This window comes from Heptranchias perlo, chromosome 17 (assembly GCF_035084215.1).
Source record: "Heptranchias perlo isolate sHepPer1 chromosome 17, sHepPer1.hap1, whole genome shotgun sequence".
In the NCBI taxonomy this organism is placed as follows: Eukaryota; Metazoa; Chordata; class Chondrichthyes; order Hexanchiformes; family Hexanchidae; genus Heptranchias; species Heptranchias perlo.
Genome location: NC_090341.1, coordinates 33,799,414 through 33,822,141, shown reverse-complemented (window position 1 = coordinate 33,822,141; position 22,728 = coordinate 33,799,414). Strand labels below are relative to the sequence as shown.

General features: G+C 44.6%; 1 pseudogene; it reads right to left on the bottom strand.

Moving 5' to 3' along the window:
* LOC137333923 (monocarboxylate transporter 2-like) overlaps window positions 1-22,728 on the bottom strand; it is a 64,526-nt pseudogene that overhangs the window by 10,754 nt on the left and 31,044 nt on the right.

The window sequence follows — 22,728 nt, the reverse complement described above, 5'->3', positions numbered from 1 at the left end:
CAAGCAAGTGGAGAGTATTCCATCACACTCCTGACTTGTGCCTTGTAGATGGTGGAAAGAATTTGGGGAGTCAGGAGGTGAGTCACTCGCCGCAGAATACCCAGCCTCTGACCTGCTCTTGTAACCACAGTATTTATATGGCTGGTCCAGTTAAGTTTCTGGTCAATGGTGACTCCCAGGATGTTGATAGTGGGAGATTTGGCGATGGTAACGCCGTTGAATGTCAAGGGGCGGTGGTTAGACTCTCTCTTGTTGGAGATGGTCATTGCCTGACAATAGTCTGTCGCAAATGTAACTTACACAATTGATCCAATTAGGCAGCTAAATTTCATAGAAACATCCCTCCTCTAAATTATTTGATCAAATTGACTTATGAGCCCAATCCTGGATGTTGTCCAGGTCTTGCTGCATGTGGGCTCGGACTGCTTCATTATTTGAGGGGTTCCGAATGGAACTGAACACTGTGCAATCATCAGCGAACATCCCCATTTCTGACCTTATGATGGAGGGATGATCATTGATGAAGCAGCTGAAGGTGGTTGGGCCTAGGACACTGCCCTAAGGAACTCCTGCAGCAATGTCCTGGGGCTGAGATGATTGGCCTCCAACAACCACTACCATCTTCCTTTGTGCTAGGTATGACTCCAGCCACTGGAGAGTTTTCCCCCTGATTCCCATAGACTTCAATTTTACTATGGCTCCTTGGTGCCACACTCGGTCAAATGCTGCCTTGATGTCAAGGGCAGTCACTCTCACCTCACCTCTGGAATTCAGCTCTTTTGTCCATGTTTGGACCAAGGCTGTATTGAGGTCTGGGGCCGAGTGGTCCTGGTGGAACCCAAACTGAGCATCGGTAAGCAGGTTATTGGTAAGTAAGTGCCACTTGATAGCATTGTCGACGACACCTTCCATCACTTTGCTGATGATTGAGAGTAGACTGATGGGGCGGTAATTGGCTGGATTGGATTTGTCCTACTTTTTGTGGACAGGACATACCTGTTGGGTAGATGCCAGTGTTGTAGCTGTACTGGAACAGCTTGGCTAGAGGCGCAGCTAGTTCTGGAGCACAAGTCTTCAGCACTACAGCTGGGATGTTGTCGGGGCCCATAGCCTTTGCTGTATTCAGTGCACTCAGCCGTTTCTTGATATCACGTGGAGTGAATCGAATTGGCTGAAGACTGGCTTCTGTGATGGTGGGGATATCGGGAGGAGGCCGAGATGGATCATCCACTCGGCACTTCTGGCTGAAGATGGTTGCAAACGCTTCAGCCTTGTCTTTTGCACTCACGTGCTGGGCTCCGCCATCATTGAGGATGGGGATGTTTGCAGAGCCTCCTCCCCCCGTTAGTTGCTTAATTGTCCACCACCATTCACGACTGGATGTGGCAGGACTGCAGAGCTTTGATCTGATCCATTGGTTGTGGAATCGCTTAGCTCTGTCTATAGCATGTTGCTTCCACTGTTTAGCATGCATGTAGTCCTGAGTTGTAGCTTCACCAGGATGGCACCTCATTTTTAGGTACACCTGGTGCTGCTCCTGGCATGCTCTTCTACACTCCTCATTGAACCAGGGTTGATCCCCTGGCTTGTTGGTAATGGTAGAGTGAGGAATCTGCCGGGCCATGAGGTTACAGATTGTGCTGGAATAAAATTCTGCTGCTGCTGATGGCCCACAGCGCCTCATGGATGCCCAGTTTTGAGCTTCTAGATCGGTTCTGAATCTGTCCCATTTAGCATGGTGGTAGTGCCACACAACACGTTGGATGGTGTGCTCAGTGCGAAGACGGGACTTCGTCTCCACGAGGACTGTGCGGTGGTCACTCCTACCAATACTGTCATGGACAGATGCATTTGCGACAGGTAGTTTGGTAAGGACGAGGTCAAGTAAGTTTTTCCCTCGTGTTGGTTCGCTCACCACCTGCCGCAGGCCCAGTCTGGCAGCTATGTCCTTCAGGACTCGGCCAGCTCGGTCAGTAGTGGTGCTACCGAGCCACTCTTGGTGATGGACATTGAAGTCCCCCACCCAGAGTACATTTTGTGCCCTTGCTACCCTCAGTGCTTCCTCCAAGTGGTGCTCAACATGGAGCAGGACTGATTCATCAGCTGAGGGAGGACGGTAGGTGGTAATCAGCAGGTGGTTTCCTTGCCCATGTTTGACCTGATGCCATGGGGTCCAGAGTCAATGTTGAAGACTCTCAGGGCTACTCCCTCCTGACTGTATATCACTGTACTGCCATCTCTGGTGGGTCTGTCCTGCCCGTGGGACAGGACATACCCAGGGATGGTGATGGAAGAGTCTGGGACGTTTACAGTGAGACGATATTGTTTCCTGAGTTCTAGGTACTTTGCAGCTTTATGTAAAGAATGTGCTATGGAAAATAGTTGTTTGGATGTATTTTTCTTTTTCCTTAAGATGTCTTCACATAACTGGGTCAGATGTGGACATTAAGTAGAAGTGTGGTGGGGAAAGTCAATTGTCCAGCAATTGGAGATATTAAATTGGTATCATGACTGCCTAATGAACACAGAAGTTAAGAATATTTCCATTTTAAAGAAAGCTCCAATGATGCAACCCATAATTTACATACCACAGGACGTGCTTATTTTTAGTCCGGTGGGAAAAGATGCTTGCTTCACACAAAGCCACATTTGCTTGACCTAGAACAGTTGGGCTTGTGAAAAATCTTCTGATTTTCCTTCGCACCTAGCTGTAAAACACTTTAACCCTTGTCAGCTCACATTGTGATTCCCACTGAATATAATATTTATCCAATGAGTGGATTTAACTGAATAACGCATCAATGACAAAATCACGTTATGATGTTAGGTCTGCAAGTTGAAGAAATCTGACTCAGATATGATGCTATTTATATGACAGTTCCTTTTTTAAAATCTTTTAAAAATATTACATTGTATTTTCTTTTGAAATTATGTGGACTTTCTACATGGACTAATAATTAAGATCTGATGGCAAAGGAGCTGAAAATCTGCAGCTGCTCCAGCGCACTCCCACTGTAATTCTAGTGCAGGAGTGCGGTGGAAGGGCTGCAAATTAGGTCGGGACCCAGATACACCAGGTGCAAACTTTGCCCTGGAGCTTCTGTCTGGCCTTGTGTGGGTGGAGCCTGGAGCCTCCACCTACCTCAAACAAGGCCACTGCTGCAGGAGGGGGTGGAGCTGGGCCTGGGACAGGGACTCCTTACATCAGGAATTCCCATGTTGCCAACCTCAGAGGCCTGAAGCAGTGGGCCCTGGCAAGTGGCAAATGTGGGCCCCTTCTTGTGGTTCCTGAAAAGGAGGATCATTTTTTTCTGGTAGCAAAGCTTTAGGCAGCCCCCTATACAAAGAGGGTTCTTACGGACAGTTCCAATCTTTTCCTGGGGGGTGCTCAGTCCAGTCAGTGGTTGGACTTTCCAGCCTCCCCAGCATCATGATGGAATTGTCAGGGGCAGGGTGATGAGGGAACTTGCCACTGACCTCAGAAAGTCTGCTGGATTCTTAGCAGGTGCAATCCTGGTGTAAGTACTGGAATCATAGATTTTTGACCTAGATATGTATTGGCTGTCCAGTGGTCATTGGTTACCTTCCATGTTTCCTTAGAAACAATGGGGAAAGTATTATCAAGGGAGTTGTGCTGCACTCAAAAATTGCTCTGTGTGTTAGATTTTAAACTCAACCCCATTTTTACTGTCACAACGCGCATGGGAATTTTCATGCTGTTCTGTATCGCTATAAAAGTACTCGCAAGAAAAGGACTGAGCAATCTGATGTACTTTAGTACCTGACTAGAACACTGTATATTCTGATTTCCTTTTTCAAGTTGTCTGTTGGTTGAATCTTTACATACACTATTAAAATGGTTTTGACAAAAATGTATAAATCAATTTCAAACTGGCTTCAGCCAGCTATATCTCCAAGGGAATCCCATTATTTCTATGGTAGTGATAGCCAAAAACGGGGATGAAATTTGGCCCCAAGGTCTTGTACATTAAACAGCCATACTGTTAGTTAAAGTCTCACTGTGACTTGATACTAAAGTCTCTGTTTCTGGGAAAAGTCTCCTTTGATAGGGAGCAACAGTCTCCAAGAAGGTTAAGTCTGAAGCCCTGAATATTCTGAGTTAATACAAGGCAAAAGCCTCAATTTTAACTCGGGGTGCGAATCACTGTGTAAGGGGCGGGGCAGGCTGGGCGGCTAAACTCCATGACCTTTTCAGCGTGAGGCAGAGGCCATCTTAACTCCTGGGCCTCATTTAAATGGTGAAAGGCTGATTCCTGCACAAAGCCAGTGTGAATGACGAGGAGGCAGGCGGGCAGTAATGGGATGTCAGGCGGCAGGTGATTGCCGCAAGGGACCCAAGGCACAGTCCCCGAAATAAGGTAAGAGTGTAAGGGGGATGGGAGGAAGAAAGCCTTAGGCAGGGGAGGCCCAAGGTTTCTTTGTGGGACCAGGAGGAACATTCCTGCTCCTCCTGACCCACAAGGAAACCTATAAAAAGTAATACCTGGGTCTCTTCTGGCCATGATCATGCCTGCTGCCAGGTTTCACTGGCAGGCCAGGCACTGAGTGTGGCTGCAGCGATCGGCAGTTAAGATCACATCGGGGTCCAAATGATGTCATCGTACCCTGACATTTAAATATTAAAGAGTCAAAGTATTTCTCTCTCTGCCTGTGTTACGGGAGGCTTCGCGCTGCTGAAAACCTGCAAGTTAATATGGCGGAGGTCACAAACGCATATGGAATGCAATGAATAGCACCCAATTGCCATTTTAATCCCCCGCCACCCTCCGTTCCGTTCCCACCGGGCAGGCAGGGTTAAAATCGGGCATTAAGAGAATATATCTCACCATTTCAATGCAGGTCTTTATTGGGAACTTTTGGTTTTACGGAGTAGACATCACTTACGAAAGCAAGACCATACTCCTCCTGAAAGGATCTACTGCTACATTCTCCATTTAAGACAAATACTGATCCATCATCAACACTTTGTGGTATCTAAACCCAACATGTATTCAGATTCATATTTAATTACATTCTCAGAATGCAGAGGCTATGATTTATTAGTAGCCATTCTCAGCTTTGGACAGAGGAGGAATGAACACTCAGGTCCTTTCCTTTAGGGGAGGAAAATTCTTGAGGAAAACTAGAACTACCATGTTGTTTCTATCACAAATTCATTTTCAAAGGATAAATCTCATATGCACACAGATACTACTAATTTCAGTAATCAGTATTTATTCCAGTACATCATGAGGAAAATTTGCTCTTAATAGGAATTAACAGAGTTGTAACAGCCCTACAACCCTCTCAGATCTCTGCCCTCCTCCAATTCTGGCCTCTTGCGCATCACCGATTGTTTGATAACACTCCTGAGAAGCACCATGGGACGTTTTGCTATGTTAAAAGTGCTATATAAATGCAAGTTGTTGTTGTTGAATTTAAACCACAGAGACAAATTGGTGGTGGGAAGGGAATCTATGCATGGATCTGTCTTGCTATTAAGTGGAGTAGCCTGCATTGCACTGTGCACAAGTATTTATTAAGAAATCTATTTTACGTTTGTATGCCTATTCTGTAACATTGTTTTTGATATGCCATACTTTTAAGTCCGTCTGAAGGACATGCTTCTGCAAAAGTATACTAGCTCATGAAGTAGGGTAGATTTTAGAACTAATACTCCTTTAATGATTAATCTTTAAATGGGTAATCAAAGCATGGACAAGCATGTTATCCATCCTTTGTTATTTTGCAGAACTAGTGTTAATATAATATATTTGCTTAAACAATGATCCCTCATATCTGAGTTCATTTTCTAGTTCTCCTGCCTTTCTTCCACACAAAGTGGTAAAATGCATGCATCATTAATCATCAGAATACTCCCAATGGGAGTAACAAGTATAATGTAAAACCCTACTTATACATGGAGTCAAAAATCATATTAATTCAATCTACTTCACATGCTGCATGGGTCTATCTAAGGGGAGGTTTGCAGGTCAAGCTGATAATGTATGCTGTCATCACCCTTGGGTTGTCAGGTGGATACAGTATATTAAATTTCAATTTCAATTGCCTATTTACATCAGTTTAATCTGAGTGAAATTGTAATTTCACTCAGATTAAACTGATGTAAATAGGCAATTGAAATTTCACAGCCTACTATCAAATCAACTCTAGACAGTTGTTCTGTCAACTATATTCAACTATGGTCACTTTTCTTAAGTAAATTACACAAATCCTAATCCATGCAGAATAAATACAAGATTCTCTAGAAATACAATTTCTAATCTGTTATTTGTTACTTGAAAAAAATAGCAACTGATAAGTATGAGTGATCAATCATGTTCATAAAATTGATCAAAGTCCTCTGGAACATGAAGTTTATTCCATTATTAAGAAAACGTAACCTAGGAATGCTAAAGTCACATATGGGTTATGAAAGGTGTTCCTTATCAGTGAAATAACTCAATATCTCACTGTTCCCCAATAAGTATTTGGTTCATACCACAGGTAAAAGTGCATATTCATAAATGAATTTACGAATAGATTTCTCCTGATTTTGGGATAACATACAGTGTGCACTCTTTTGCTCCATGTCCTCTGCATTTTTGCTATGGTATTATAGCACAGGTGCTGGCCACCGTCTAACATCTTGTCCAAGTGTCTACTCTATGTGGAACCCTGGACAGGCAATTCAACAGATTTATTGACAAACAAGGCATCATTTTATTGCACCTCACACGAGGACAATTCAATGCAGCTACGGAATGATGCACAGCCAGAAGCTTCACAGTGCTAAGCATGGAACCATGGGGTCAGGTGTTAAGAAACAAGGTAGTAGGATGACAAAATGGTCCTGCATCTTGAAACGCCAACGCATCATGCCAGAGTGCGAGAGAGAGATACAATGTGGGTTTGTACCCATAGCCCCCCACACTGAGTTCTTGATCTCAACTGTCTCATTGTGGGGATGTATTGAGCAGAGGCTAGGCCCTATCCCATTGAGTGTCTTTACACAATTATAACTGGGATTTGACTCCCATTTAGACTAATGGGTCAAAGTATTTCTCCATCTGCTGGCTCCTAAGGTCCTTTGCGAAATGAGTTTTGGACAGTTTCAGTTCAGTTCTCAGACGGTACAAGTCCACAATTCAGGGCTAATGGGCACTACTGAATTGACAGATTGGCCACAAGGATGGCTATTATGGAAAAAGTGGGAAAAAATCTGCACTGGTACAGTATTGGAGTGCTGCACTGTTGGGGCAGAATACAGGTAGCATTGCTATTAAAGAGGATCTGACAGTAGTCAAAAGAAATAAATACACCTAAGATGAAGGGGAAGATGGAATTTATTTGAGTAGAAAACTATAAATTCAGTTAATAATTGAGCATTGTTATCGTCCACAAAAACAAAAGCAAAAGATTTCTATGGAATTATTCAGTAAGAGAGGAGAGGGTGGCCACCTTTGCAGGTAAAGGGAATGGATAGTGGGATTATTCCAAAAGAGGGAGTTAAGTCCTATGAAGGATTACTTTTTGATGTAGCATGTTAAAAAGGTTTTAGCTGTGTCAGCTTTTAGTTTCCCCAATCTTCACCCTTACCAAACCAACTACAATTCCAGTTAGATATGTGTTGAAAATGTGAAAAACAAAATCTACTTTGCAACTAATCCCCAGTGATGAGGTCTGTCTCCCTTCTCTTGGTGTGATCACACTAATGCTATTAAAATGCATGCATGTAACACCTGTTTCAAAAGATTTCAACTGTGTTTACACTTAATTCATCTGGAGCACAAGTGGCTGAGGGTTGTAACTAATGAGCTCACAGATAACAGGGAGGCCCTAATATGCCGGATTTTTAACTGTATTACTGGGCATTACAGCTCTGCCACTTGACCATCTGGTGTTTAGAGCCACCTGATTGCCAGTGATTATCCCTGGAGAACCCCCTATGCCAACCACTGCGACTGGCATACTTTTCCTTCACAGATTTCACTCAAACCTTTCCCAAGATTAAATCTCACTAGTTTGTTCAGTTTCCATTAGAGATTTGGAATCCTGCACAAATATTGCAACATCCTTTGGGACATTAGTTGCTAATTCTCTCTGGCAAGCCATCTATTCCTCATACCTGGCAACGTTATCCCTCAGTTTCAGGTTTGGCATGCTAAGAACATTCAGAGAATCTGACCTCCTAAGAGACTTCTCTTCTGAATCTTTTCAGTAGCTGACATCACCCACGGGATAAGCCAGAGTGACTTCTACCATTACTTTCAGGCCCACCACTTTGTTCGAGAGTGATCATTAATCATCCACCCCTCTCTTCCACTTAAGCTCCTTTGAATTACTAACAGCTTTGATTTGAAACTCCACCATAACTTTATTAACAGCTTACAAGTAATTTATCATGGTAATTCAGGACAAACGGGCTCAGTACTTGAAGGTACAAAGTGAGGAGTTGGCATACTCCGTTATGGACTCCTTCAGTGCTGAATTGTGCCAACCCATTGATGATACCTACATGCTGGTGAAAATGTGGTAAGAAGCTTTTTAATTTTTTGTAAATTTTGCACTTCTCTCCTGAAGGTACTCAATCACTCTGGAATATGGTTCCATGGGGGAGGCCACCCTCCAGTACCTCATCCATGTGGCAGTGCTGTATTTGTGAGAGTAGACACTGAGGGGTTGAATTTCCTGGGCCATTCTGCCAGATTCCTGCCATAACTCTGGTGACCGTTCAGTGAAACGGTTTGGAAATATGGCCAGGACTCGGGTACACCGGGTCCTGACCGGATATGGGAAATCTCACTGTAAGGGGTGGAGCCTTTTCCCACCCCTTACAAGACCAGCCACATCATGGGGGTGGGGCCAGGGGTAGGGACTCTCTATGCTGGGAGTTGCCGTTTCCCTGGCTTATAAGAAAACCAGTGTATCTCTGGAGGCTGGCACACTGAGTCAGATGAGGTGAACTGGCCTCCAGAAGAGCGCAAGTGGACCCCAGCAGAATGGGGGGTGGGGGAGGGTATCGACCAAGAAAATGGCCTGGACTCCCAAAGATGGTCATTTTATTTTCAAATGAAATTTAGGGAACTAAATGAGGCAGAGAGGTGGGTCTCCATGGGGGCCTGGGCACCCCTTCCCTTGATAGCAGCATAGGTAAGTGGCATCCCCTAATGTGCCATAGTGGTGCGGGGACCAGCTGACCCCATGCAACTGAGGTGCCTTCCCACTAATCTTACCAACAGCCACGGAGGACACTTATGGGTGCAAACCTGGCAGATTTTCAGCTACTGCATGTCCACAAGCTATTTGATCATTAGGGATTACAGCCATGGCTGATACTGTTCTTATTAGATGCACTCAGATGGGCACTTTCCAGTTAGAAACAGTGAGAACCCTGGCAGATTTATTTTTTCCTTTCTGAGTTCCAGGACATTGAGGCCAATAGTTCCATCCTTTCTGCTACTGTGACTAAGATCACCTAATTCAGCACAATCTGGGATTGAACCTGGCACCCTCTTGATCTATATGAGTGAACAGGCAGTGCCTTTGCTGAATGTGCTCTTGTTTTTGGGCTTGAAATTACCCTTTATGATATTAATGTATAATACCATACATTAAAATGTATTAATGTATGCATGTGAAATTCCTCTCTCTATATTAATGGAAGCATTAAGCTGTTTACTTTAAGTGCCAGTTTGGCTCAGTGATAGCACTCTCACCTCTGAGGCTGGATATTGTGTGTTCAGGTCCGAGTCCAGGATGTAAGTCCATAACCTAGGCTGGTACTTCAGTACAGTACTGTGGAAATGCTGTATTTTGAATGAGATGTTAAACCGAGGCCCCATTTGCCTGTTCAAATGGGCATAAAAGATTCCACAGCACTTTTCGGAGAAGAGCAGGGAGTTCTCGCAGTATCCTAGCGAACATTCATCTGTCAACCAACACCAGCGAAAAACAGATTGACTGTCCGTTCATCTCATTGCTGTTTGTGGGACCTTTATATGTACACACTTGCTGCTGCATTTGCATACAAAACAGTGACTACACTTCAAAAGTAATTTGCTTTGGAATGTTTTAAGGAGATGAAAGGCAATATATAACTGAAAGTTCATTGTTTTGCTTTCAGATTAATTCTCCTGTTAAAATAGTGAATAGCCAAATTTCATATAAATGCACTAAGTGTTCATACGTTAATATTACACAGCATAATTTCAAGGCCCGTGTATTTTTTCTCAGTTCACAGCATAATTTCAAGGCCCATGTATTTTTTTTCCAGTTCACCCTTACAGAGCTTCAGAACTGAAGTTCTCACTATGACTCATCCAATGATTTGAATTACAGCCCCTCATGATCTCATACTGAATGGCCAGATTTCCCCAGGCACAATTCCATTTCATTAATGAATGTATGTTGGCACCACTTGTCTGACTTATAATGCATAGATCACTTCCTTGGAGAGCCAAAGGTCAACCCCCATCAATATTTGGTCCTGCTTTTTAGGAGACAAGCATGATGCACTATGTCTGAGGTTGGACATCTTCTAGAAGACCTGATTAATCATAGAATCATACAATCATAGAATGGTTACAGTATAGAAGGAGACCATTCGGCCCATCGAGCCCATGCCGGCTTTGTAAGAGCAATCCAGTTAGTCCCATTCCCCTGCTCCTTCTCCGAAGCTCTGCAAATTTTTTCTCTTCAAGTATCTATCCAATTCCTTTTCGAAAGCCATGATTGAATCTGCTTCCACCACGCTTTCAGGCAGCGCATTCCAGATCATAACTACTGGCTGCGTAAAAAAGTTTTTCCTCATGTCGCCTTTGGTTCTTTAGCCAATCACCCTTATATCTGTGTCCTCTGATTCTCAACCCTTTGCCAATGGGAACAGTTTCTCTTTATTTACTTTATCTAAACCCTTCATAATTTTGAATACCTCGATCAAATCTCCTCTCAACCTCCTCTACTCTAAGGAGAACAACCCCAGCTTCTCCAGTCTATCCACGTAACTGAAGTCCCTCATCCCTGGAACCATTCTAGTAAATAATTCCTGCACCCTCTCTAAGGCCTTCACATCCGTCTTAAAGTGCGATGCCCAGAATTTGGCCGAACCAGTGTTTTATAAAGGTTCAACATAACTTCTTTTCTTTTGTACTCTATGCCTCTAGTAATAAAGCCCAAGATCCTGTATGCCTTTTTAACCGCATTCTCAACCTGTCCTGCCACCTTCAAAGATTTGTGCACATATACCCCCAGGTCTCTCTGTTCCTGCAACCCCTTTAGAATTGTACCATTTAGTTTATATTGCCTCTCCTCATTCTTCCTGCCAAAATGTATCCCTTCGCACTTCTCAGCATTAAATTTCATCTGCCACATGTCTGCCCATTCTACGTCCTCTTGAAGTCTATCGCTATCCTCCTCACTGTTTACTACATTTCCAAAGTTTGTGTCATCTGCAGATTTTGAAATTGTGCCCTGTACACCCAAGTCCAAGTTATTAATATATATCAAAAAAAGCAGTGGTCCTATTACCGACCCCTGGGGAACACCACTGTATACCTCCCTCCAGTCTGAAAAGCAACCGTTCACCACTACGCTCTGTTTGATGTCACTTAGCCAATTTTGTATCCATGCTGCCGCTGCCACTGCCCCTTTTATTCAATGGGCTTCAATTTTGCTGACAAGCCTATTATGTGGCACTTTATCAAACACCTTTTGAAAGTCCATATACACAACATCAACCGCACTGCCCTCATCAACGCTCTCCGTTGGCTCATTAAAAAATTCAATCAAGTTAGTTAAACACGATTTGCCTTTAACAAATCCGTGCTGGCTTTCTTTTAATAATCCACACTTGTCCAAGTGACTATTAACTTTGTCCCGGATTATTGTTTGGAAATGCTTCCCCACCACCGAGGTCAAACTGACTGGCCTGTAGTTGCCGGGTTTGTCCTTACACCCTTTTTTGAACAAGGGTGTAACATTTGCAATTCTCCAGTCCTCTGGCATCACCCCATACCTATGCAGGATTGGAAGATTATGGCCAGCACCTCTGCAATTTCCACCCTTACTTCCCTTAGCATCCTAGGATACATCCCATCCGGACTGGGTGACTTATCTCCTTTGAATATAGCCAGCCTTACAAGTACCTCCTCTATCAATTTTTAGCCCATCCAGCATCTCAACTACCTCCTCTTTTACTGTAACTTTGGCAGCATCTTCTTCCTTGGTAGAGACAGATGCAAAGTATTCATTTAATACCTCAGCCATGCCCTCTGCCTCTAAGCATAGATCTCCTTTTTTGGTCCCTAATCAGCCCCACCCCTCCTCTTACCAATCATTTACTATTTATATGCCCATAGAACACTTTTGGATTCCCTTTTATGTTAGCCACCAGTCTATTCTCATACTCTCTCTTTACCCCTCTTATTTCCTTTTTCACTTCTCCTCTGTACTTTCTATATTCAGCCTGGTTCTCACTTGTATTATCAACCTGACATCTGTCATATGCCCCCTTTTCCTGCTTCGTCTTATTCTCTATCTCTTTCATCATCCAGGGAGCTCTAACCCTACCTTTCCCTCTCGTGGGAATGTATCTGGACTGTACCCAAACCATAGAATCATAGAAAATTATGGCACAGAAGGAGGGGCCATTTGGCCCATCGTGTTCGTGCCAGTTGAAAAAGAGCTATCCAGCTTAATCCCATTTTCCAGCACTTGGTCCGTAGCCCTGTAGGTTTCGGCACTTCAGGTGCGCATCCAAGTACTTTTTAAATGAGTTGAGGGTTTCTGCATCTACCACCCATTCAGGCAGTGAGTTCCAGACCCCCACCACCCTCTGGGTGAAAAACATTCTCCTCAGCTCCACTCAAATCCTTCTACCAATCACTTTAAATCTATACCCCCTGGCCACTGACCCCTCTGCTAAGGAAAATAGGTCTTCCCTATCCACTCTATCGAGTCCCGTCATAATTTTATATAATTAAATCTCCCCTCAGCCTCCTTTGTTCCAAAGAAAACAAGCCCAGCCTATCCAATCTTTTCTCATAGCTAAAATTCTCCAGCCCTGGCAACATCCTCGTAAATCTCCTCTGTACTCTCACTAGTGAAATCACATCTTTCCTGTAATGTGGTGACCAGACTGTACGTAGTACTCAAGTTGTGGCAGAACCAATGTTTTATACATTTCTAGCATAACCTCCCTGCACTTATATTCTATGCTTCGGCTAATAAACTAAAGTATCCCGTATGCTTTTTTAACGACCTTATCTACCTGTCCTGCTACCTTCAGGGATCTATAGACATGAACTCCAAAATCCCTCACTTCCTCTCCACCTCATTACACCCTTGGTCCAAACATGGACAAAAGAGCTGAATTCCAGAGGTGAGGTGAGAGTGACTGCCCTTGACATCAAGGCAGCATTTGACCGAGTGTGGCATCAAGGAACCCTAGTAAAATTGAAGTCAATAGGAATCAGGGGGTAAACTCTCCAGTGGCTGGAGTCATACCTAGCACAAAGGAAGATGGTAGTGGTTGTTGGAGGCCAATCATCTCAGTCCCAGGACATTGCTGCAGGAGTTCCTCAGGGCAGTGTCCTAGGCCCAACCATCTTCAGCTGCTTCATCAATGACCTTCCCTCCATTATAAGGTCAGAAATGGGAATGTTCGCTGATGATTGCACAGTGTTCAGTTCCATTGGCAACCTCTCAGATAATGAAGCAGTCCGTGCCTGCATGCAGCAAGACCTGGACAACATCCAGGCTTGTGCTGATAAGTGGCAAGTAACATTCGCGCCAGACAATTGCCAGGCAATGACTATCTCCAACAAGAGAGAGTCTAACCACCTCACCTTTACATTCAACGGCATTACCATCGCCAAATCCCCCAGCATCAATATCCTGGGGGTCACCATTGATCAGAAACTTAACTGGACAGCCATATAAATACTATGGCTACAAAAGCAGGTCAGAGGCTGGGTATTCTGTGACGAGTGACTCACCTCCCGACTCCCCAAAGCCTTTCCACCATCTATAAGGCACAAGTCAGGAGTGTGATGGAATACTCTCCACTTGCCTGGATGAGTGCAGCTCCAACAACACTCAAGAAGCTCGACACCATCCAGGACAAAGCAGCCCGCTTGATTGGCACTCCATCCAGCACCCTAAACATTCACTCCCTTCACCACCAGCACACCGTGGCTCCAGTGTGTACCATCTACAGGATGCACTGCAGCAACTCGCCAAGGCTTCTTTGACAGCACCTCCTAAACCCACGACCTTTACACCTAGAAGGACAAGGGCAGCAGGTACTTGGGAACAACACCACCTGCACATTCCCTTCCAAGTCACACACCATCCTGATTTGGAAATATATCGCCGTTCCTTCATCGACGCTGGGTCAAAATCTCGGAACTCCCTAACTAACAGCTCTGTTAGTTCCTGACATTTACCTGAGGAAGGAGGAAGCCTCCGAAAGCTTGTAGATTTCAAATAAAATCGTTGGACTATAACTTGGTGTTGCAAAATTGTTTACAATTGTCAACCCCAGTCCATCACCGGCATCTCCACATCATAACAGCTCTGTGGGAGAACCTTCACTACACGGACTGCAGCGGTGCAAGAGGGTGGCTCACCACCGCCTTCTCAAGGGCAATTAAGGATGGGCAATAAAAGCTGGCCTTGCCAGTGACGCCACAGCCCATGAACGAATAAAAAGAACCTATCCTCCCATTTGTGTACTCCCTTGTCTTGTTTGCCTTCTGCAAATGAATTACCTCACACTTCTCTGGATTAAAATCCATTTGCCACTTTTCTGCCCACCTGACCAGTCCATTGATATCTTCCTGCAGTCTACAGCTTTCCTCCTCACTACCAACCACACGGCCAATTGTTGTATCATCTGCAAACTTCTTGATCAAGCCCCACACATTCAAGTCCAAATCACTAATATATACCACAGAAAGCAAGGGACCTCGTACTGAGCCCTGTGGAACCACAGTGGAAACAGCCTTCCAGTCACAAAAACACCCATCAACCATTACCCTTTACTTCCTGCCACTGAGTCAATTTTGGATCCAATTTGCCACTTTCCCTTGGATCCTGTGGGCTTTTACTTTTTTGACGAGTCTGCCATGTGGGAGCTTGTCAAAAGCCTTGCTAAAATCTATGTACACTACATCAAACGTGTTACCCTCATCGACCCTCCTTGTTACCTCCTCAAAAAATTCAATCAAGTTCGTCAGACACGATCTTCCGTTAACAAATCCATCCTGATTGTCCTTGAATAACCCCTGCCTTTCTAAATGATGATTTATGCTGTCCCTCAGAAATGATTCCAATAATTTGCCCACCACTTACTGACCTATAATTACTCAGTCTATCTTTCCCTTTTTAAACAACAGTACAACATTAGCAGTCCTCCATTCCTCTGGCACCACACCTGTCGCCAGGGAGGATCGGAAAATGATGTTCAGGGCCTCCGCTATTTCCTCCCTTGCTTCTCTTAACAGCCTGGGATACATTTCATCCAGGCCTGGTGATTTATCTACTTTCTAAGATGCTAAACCCTTAATACTTCCTCTCTCACAAAGGTTATCCCATCCAATATATCACGTTCCTCCTCCTTAACTATAATCTCTACATCGTCCCCCTCTTTTGTGAAGACAGATGTAAAGTATTCATTAAGAACCATACCCACATCTTCCGCCTCCACACATAGGTTACCTTTTTGGTCTCTAATAGGCCCTACTCTTTCCTTAGTTATCCTCTTGCTCTTTATGTATTTATAAAACATCTTTGAGTTTTCCTTGATTTTACTTGCCAGTATCTTTTCATGCCCTCTCTTTGCTTTCCGAATTTCCTTTTTAAATTCACCCCTGCACGTTCTATACTCCTTTAGGCTTTCTGCAGTATTGAGCTCTCGGTGCCTTATCTTACCCTGTATGCTTCTTGTCATCCAGGGGGCTCTAGATTTGGCAGTCCCACCCTTTTTCTTTATGGAAACATGTTTACTCTGAATCCTTTGAATCTCCCCCTTGAATACCTCCCACTGCTCTAACACTGATTTTACCTTCAAGTATCTGTTTCCAGTCCACTTTTGCTAAATCACTTCTCAGCTTAGTAAAATTGGCCTTTCCCCAATTTCGAACCTTTACTCCTGTTTTATCTTTGTCCTTTTCTGTAACTATGCTAAATCTAACTGAATTATGATCACTACCAGCAAAATGCTCTCCCACTGATACTCCTTCCACCTGCCCAGCTTCATTCCCTAAAACTAAATCCAGAACTGCCACCCCTCTTGTTGGGCTTGCTATGTACAGGCTAAAAAAGTTCTCCTGAATGCAATTTAAGAATTCTGCACCCGCTATACCTTTTGCACTGATTGTATCCAGGTAATATTAGAGTAGTTGAAATCTCCTATTATTACTGCCCTACTTTTTTTGCACTTCTCAAAAATTTGCCTCCATATTTACTCTTCTATCTCCCTCTGACTATTTGGGAGTCTATAGTACACTCCCAAAAGTGTGACTGCCCCTTTTTTGTTCTTTAGCTCAACTCATTTGATGATTCTTCTAACATATCATTCCTCCTCACAGCTGTAATTGTTTCTTTAACCAATATTGCGACCCCCCTCCTTTTTTATCCCCCTCTCTATCACGTCTGAAAACCCTGTAACCAGGAATGTTGAGCTGCCATTCCTGCCCCTGTTTAAGCCAGGTTTCAGTAATAGCTATGATATCGTGCTTCTACGTGTCTATCTGTGCCCTTATTTTCTGCCTTCCATTTCCAGCTCTGCTTCTCTCCCTTCTGAATCTACGCTCAGGTTCCCATCCCCCTGCCAAGCTAGTTTAAACCTTCCCCAACTTCACTAGCAACCCTCCGTGTGAGGATATTGGTCCCGGCCCAGTTGAGGTGCAACCTGTCCGGCTTGTGCAGGTTCCACCTCCCCCAGAACCGGTCCCAATGCCCCAGGAATCTAAAGCCCTCCCTCCTGCACCATCTCTCCAGCCACGCATTCACCTGCTCTGTCCTTCCATTTCTATACTCGCTAGCGCATGGCACTGGGAGTGATCTGGAGATTGCTACCTTTTGAGGTCCGGCTTCTTAATGTCTTTCCTAACTCCTTAAAATCTGCCTGCAGGATCTCATCCCTCTTTCTACCTATGTCGTTGGTACCGACATTGACCACGACCTCTGGCTGTTCACCCTCCCCCTCCAGAATGTTCTGCAGCCGCTCAGTGACATCCTTGACCCTGGCAACATACCATCCTGGAATCACGTCTGCAGCCACAGAAACGCCTCTCTGCTCCCCAAACTATAGAATCCCCTATCACTATCGCTCTCTTGACCTTCCTCCTCCCCCCCTGTACAGCTGAGCCACCCATGGTGCTATGGTCTTGGCTCTGGGTGCACTCCCCAGGGTAACCCTCTCCCTCACCAATATACCGGTTAGAGAGTGAGATGCCCTCTGGGGACTCCTGCACTACCTGCCTGGTCCCCCTTGTCTGTCTGGCAATCACCCAGGCCCTCTTTGCCTGCACTATCTTATGTAAGGAATCTTACAACACCAGGTTATAGTCCAACAATTTTATTTTAAAATCACAAGCTTTCGGAGATTATCCCCTTCGTCAGGTGAGTGAATGAATGAGTGAGTGAATTCATTCACTCACCTGACGAAGGGGATAATCTCCGAAAGCTTGTGATTTTAAAATAAAATTGTTGGACTATAACCTGGTGTTGTAAGATTCCTTACATTTGTCCACCCCAGTCCATCACCGGCATCTCCACATCATGCACTATATTAAGCTGTGGGGTGACTACCTCCTGAAACGTGCCATTTCCTCTTTAAAGGCCGCCCATTGTTCGATTACAGTTTTGCCTGCCAGTCTTTGATTCCAATTTGCCCAGGCCTGACCCGTTCTCAATCCACTGAAATTGGCCCTCCTCCAATTAAGTATTTTTACTCCAGATTGCTCCTTGTCTTTTTCCATAGCTAATCTAAACCTTATGATACTATGATCACTGTTCCTTAAATATTCCCCCACTGAGACTTGCTCCACTTCATTCCCCAGAACTAGATCCAGCAATGCTGCCTTCCTCGTTGGACCGGAAACATACTGACCAAGAAAGTTCCCCTGAACACACTTCAGAAATTCCTCAAAAGCAAAATACTGCGGATGCTGGAAATCTGAAATAAAAACAGAAAATGCTGGAGAAGCTCAGCAAGTCAGGCAGCATCTGTGGAGAAAGAAACAGCAAGTCGAAGACCTTTTGTCAGAAATTCCTCCCCCTCTTTGTCCTTTACACTATGGGGGAAAAAATTGGATAAGGGCCGTTTTTGGGCACGGGTAGCGTGATGCGCTATTACCCCGCGCCCAATGACCCCTGCGCAGGCAGGACACAAGTTTCGGCCGGCCGGAGGACTGACCTTCAATCAGCGTTCTGTTCCAGGCCTTGCACGTGGAATCAATGCAATTTGCACTTTCCACCACCAGAGGGAGCCCAATCTCTTAAAGGGAGGATGTTTCTTAGAAACCTCTTAAAGGTAGCTGGTACCTGCTATTTGCTGAAAATAACAGTCTACCATCTGCACGGAGTCTGAGTGGAGATCAGACATCGCACACGAAAAACACAGATGCAGATCCCATCCCTATGTTTACACACTGATGAGTTATGTTAAAACATTGAATAAAGGTTGCGCACTACCAAATCCCACATCTTCCAATCTGCACTCCAGACCTGACCAATCTGCCAATCTGAGTTTGTACCAGGCCTGCATGAGTGCGTGCACCAAGGTTCTCTGCTGATGCACTAGAGACCTTGGTTCAAGAGGTGGACAGAAGGAAGGAATCCTATATCCGCAGGGGGGGGGGGGGGGAAATCAAGAGACCCTCCAGACATATATCCAAAAGGCAGTGGGAGGCAGCGGGAGACAAAGTCAATGCCAGGCGCACAGCATCATGAACATGGATGCAGTGCAGGAAGAAGTTCAATGCTTTGACATGAGTGGTCAAGGTGAGTGACGTCAACTGTCAAGTGGAGTCTCCTACCAACTGAACCACACACTACACCCCCCATCACCCACATAAAACTTACACTTTCCATCAGTGTTCAACTCTTCCAATCAGGTGCTTCCTCTCACCCTTACACTTTACCACTGTTTCAAGCCGCCCATCCACAACTCATAGGCCACACACACTGGCAGCTATTCAACCATGACAGGCACATCGCCCAGACACATGTCCCGCTTTCTTGCAAGAGAAGGTGGCGCATATCAGGAGGCAGCAAGTGGCAGTGGAATTTAGCCCCTCGAGCCTGTTCCACCATTCAATAAGATCATAGTGGACCTGTGACCTAACTCCATATACCCGTCTTAGCCCCATATGCCTTAATGCCCTTGGTTCACAGAAATCTATCAATCTCATATTTATCATGCACAAGTGAGCTAGCATCAACTGCCATCTGCGGAACAGCGTTCCAAACGTCTCCCACCCTTTGCGTGTAGAAGCATTTCCGAACTTCACTCCTGCACGTCCTGGCTCTAAATGTTAGGCTATGTCCCCGCATCCTAGTATTCTAGGAGACCTCCAAAAACAGATACAAATGTCTAGGCAGCCAGAAGAAATAATCCAGCCACTAACATGTAAATCCTGCATGGTCCCTTTAAATAGCACTGGTGCGGGGTCCTCCAGGCACTCTAAGACACGTTCAGATGGTCGAGGTTAAGATTGTGCGTTGAGTTGAGTGTTAAGTCCCAAAATGGTGTCTATCACTTTAAATCAGCATTGCACACTGATTGAAGCCATTTTCTCCCTATTTTACATGATTCCAGCATTCATTATCTGCGCCTGTACTAACTCCTATACCAAGATGGTGCCCGGCGCACGTTACGTTGGAAACGTGCATGCACATCCAACGGGCACTACATGGCCCAATTTAGCGCCCAACTACATTCCCAGTCTATATTAAGATAGTTGAAGTCCCCCATTATCACTAATCTATAGTTCTTGCAACTCTGTAATTTCCCTGCAAATTTGCTCCTCTATACCCTTCCCACTAGTTGGTGGCCTATAGAATACACCCAGTAGTGTAATGGCACCTCTATTGTTTCTTAACTCTAACCAAACAGATTCTGTCCTTGACCCCTCCAGGACATCCTCTCTCCAGCTCTGCAATATTCTCCTTAATCAATACTGCCACCCCGCACCTCCTTTTTTTCCTTCCCTATCTTTCCTGAATACCTTGTATCCAGGAATATTTAGTACCTTTTTTGAACCGGGTCTCCGTTATCACCACTACATCATATTCCCATGAGGCTATTTGCGCCTGCGGCTCACCAACCTTATTTACAACGTTTTGTGTGTTTTCACACGTGCACTCTAAACCTATCTTAGACCTTCTCGTATTCTCCCTTAGTCTGATCCCACCTAATATTGTACTATTTCTTACTCTAGTGCTATCTGTCTCTCCCAATCCTTTGTGTACCTTGTTTCTCCTTTCTAATGTTACATCCTGGTGCCCATCCCCCTGCCAAATTAGTTTAAACCCTCCCCCGCAGCACTACTGGATCTCCCTGCGAGGAGGGAATTTCTTTAAAACACTGTGACCCAACCAGTCCTCCAAGCACTCACTCATCAGTTCCCCAATGTACCTACTATCTGTCTAAATGGCAAATCATCAGCCCATGGAACCTTGAACTCTTGTGTGCAGTCCATGATTTGGAATATTACATTGAAAATTATAAATTTAAATGAATGGAGGGATATCAGGCTGGTTCTGTAACAATTGTGCCATCCTCCCTGTCCAACTGGTCTCACACCAAATCTCTAACTGACTGTTTTGGCTGCAGGTTTCCTCCATGTTTTGCTTCACTGGGAAGCTAAAATGAACACAAAATGAATAGTAGAGCTCCTTATCAATGTACTACAATCATACTTTTATCTAGCAGAGCTAATACTCAAATCTAAACAGCAATGGGAAACCTTCAAAACTTTGACTAATGTGAATTCCTTATTAACATGATAATGTTCAATAGTTTATAATGCTGAATATATACTTTCAAAATTAATTTAAATTTTAAATTACACCACCTGGTTTCAATGGATTGTTTCACTAATAATGTCACGGGTTAAATCCCATCCATGGTCGTTACATTATCTTGTCAATTCCCGACGTAATTCAAGGGAGCTTTTCACGAAGAAAGAGGGGAACAACATGGCCTAGAAATTCAGCCGTAAACACAATTTGAGCGCCCGAGCGACACAGGAGACATTCCCTGCGCCTGAATAGTGAGTCCCGAGGCACACCCGATTTTGGGCCCCAGGCCTCATTATCATCGAGCCGGCGAGCTACGGACAATAACAGGCAGCTCGCCAACAAAGCGGGCTTGAGGACCATACTGCTGTTATTGTCGCAGCAGCCAACAGGTGAATGATGAAGGGGGTGACCGGGAAAGGTTGGGGTTGGGGGGGCGCAATCGGGTCGAGAAGGAAGCGGTGGCCGGGGGGAGGGTGGGTAGTGGCGGCGATCGGGAGGAGAGGTAGTGGTGGCGATCAGGCGGCAGCAGCTCGCGTTCTTTAACTGTGGGGTCGGGAGGAGCTTTCCTGCTCGTCCCGACTCCACATTCAGGTAAGCATAATTTAAAACATTGCCTGCCAGGCCACATGTACACGTGGGTTTCCTGAGTGCAGCCAGTGCTGGCTACCTCAGGGCAAACCAGTCTTGTAGAGGGGGCCTCAAAAAGGCATTAGGCCCCTTATTTGCATTTGGAAAGCGCCTAACTCCTGTTTCAGGCCTGGGCACTGCACACCGATTTTTTGGCCTTTATCAATGTGGTGGGCGGTGCACTTCCAGCTCGGAATGCGCACACATTTCCTGCCCACAATATTGGAGGCTTAGGAGACCGTTTAGCAGCCGAACAATGGGTGCTGCCCGGCCGAATTATGGCAATACAATTTGAGGTATGTATTCAACATTTCTAATTCTAGGCTTTTATAAAGGGATCCAATATCTACTAGAATTTAGGAAAGATGCTATTTTTCTGGGATTTATTTTAAATCGTATAAATTCAGAGAATTAACACGTCTCACTACCTCCAATGAATCCGACACAGATGTAAAGCTGTACAATGTCATTCCAGTCCCACTCAGGAAACCCCCTAGAAGCATCACACGCCTGCAACCAAAGCGATTCACCAAAATGCTGCGGATAGGGCCTAAACGAAGTGAAAAGTCAAAAAATAGTAGCTTTATTATCTTTGTGAAGTAGTCTTGATATAACCCTCTTTATCAGTGAAAGAGATTGTTTTTTTAAGATGATTAAAATTAAGCTTCCAAAAATATCCATGTCACCTTTGAGATTCTGTGCAATTTTCTTAAATAATAAACATCATTCTGAAGTGTTTTTTTGTATTCAATATTGGATGCTAGTTCATCACTGAATATTCTGATATGTTTTCTTTTGATAAATCAATCAAAAAGCAAATATATATACATGTATACATATACACACGCCCCTTTTAAAAAATTATTTCCCCCCAATTTTCTCTTTTCATCTCCTGAAGGCATACACTCCTGTGGCCCTGTGGGGTACAATTCCAGGGGACGGACACACCTCCACCCAGATAACCTATTTTTCACATGTGAGCCTAGACAGTGAATGCTCTGGGCTATTCCACCGTACAGGACATCACAACCAAGTCGGCTTCTGTCCACACATGCACACAGACCACGG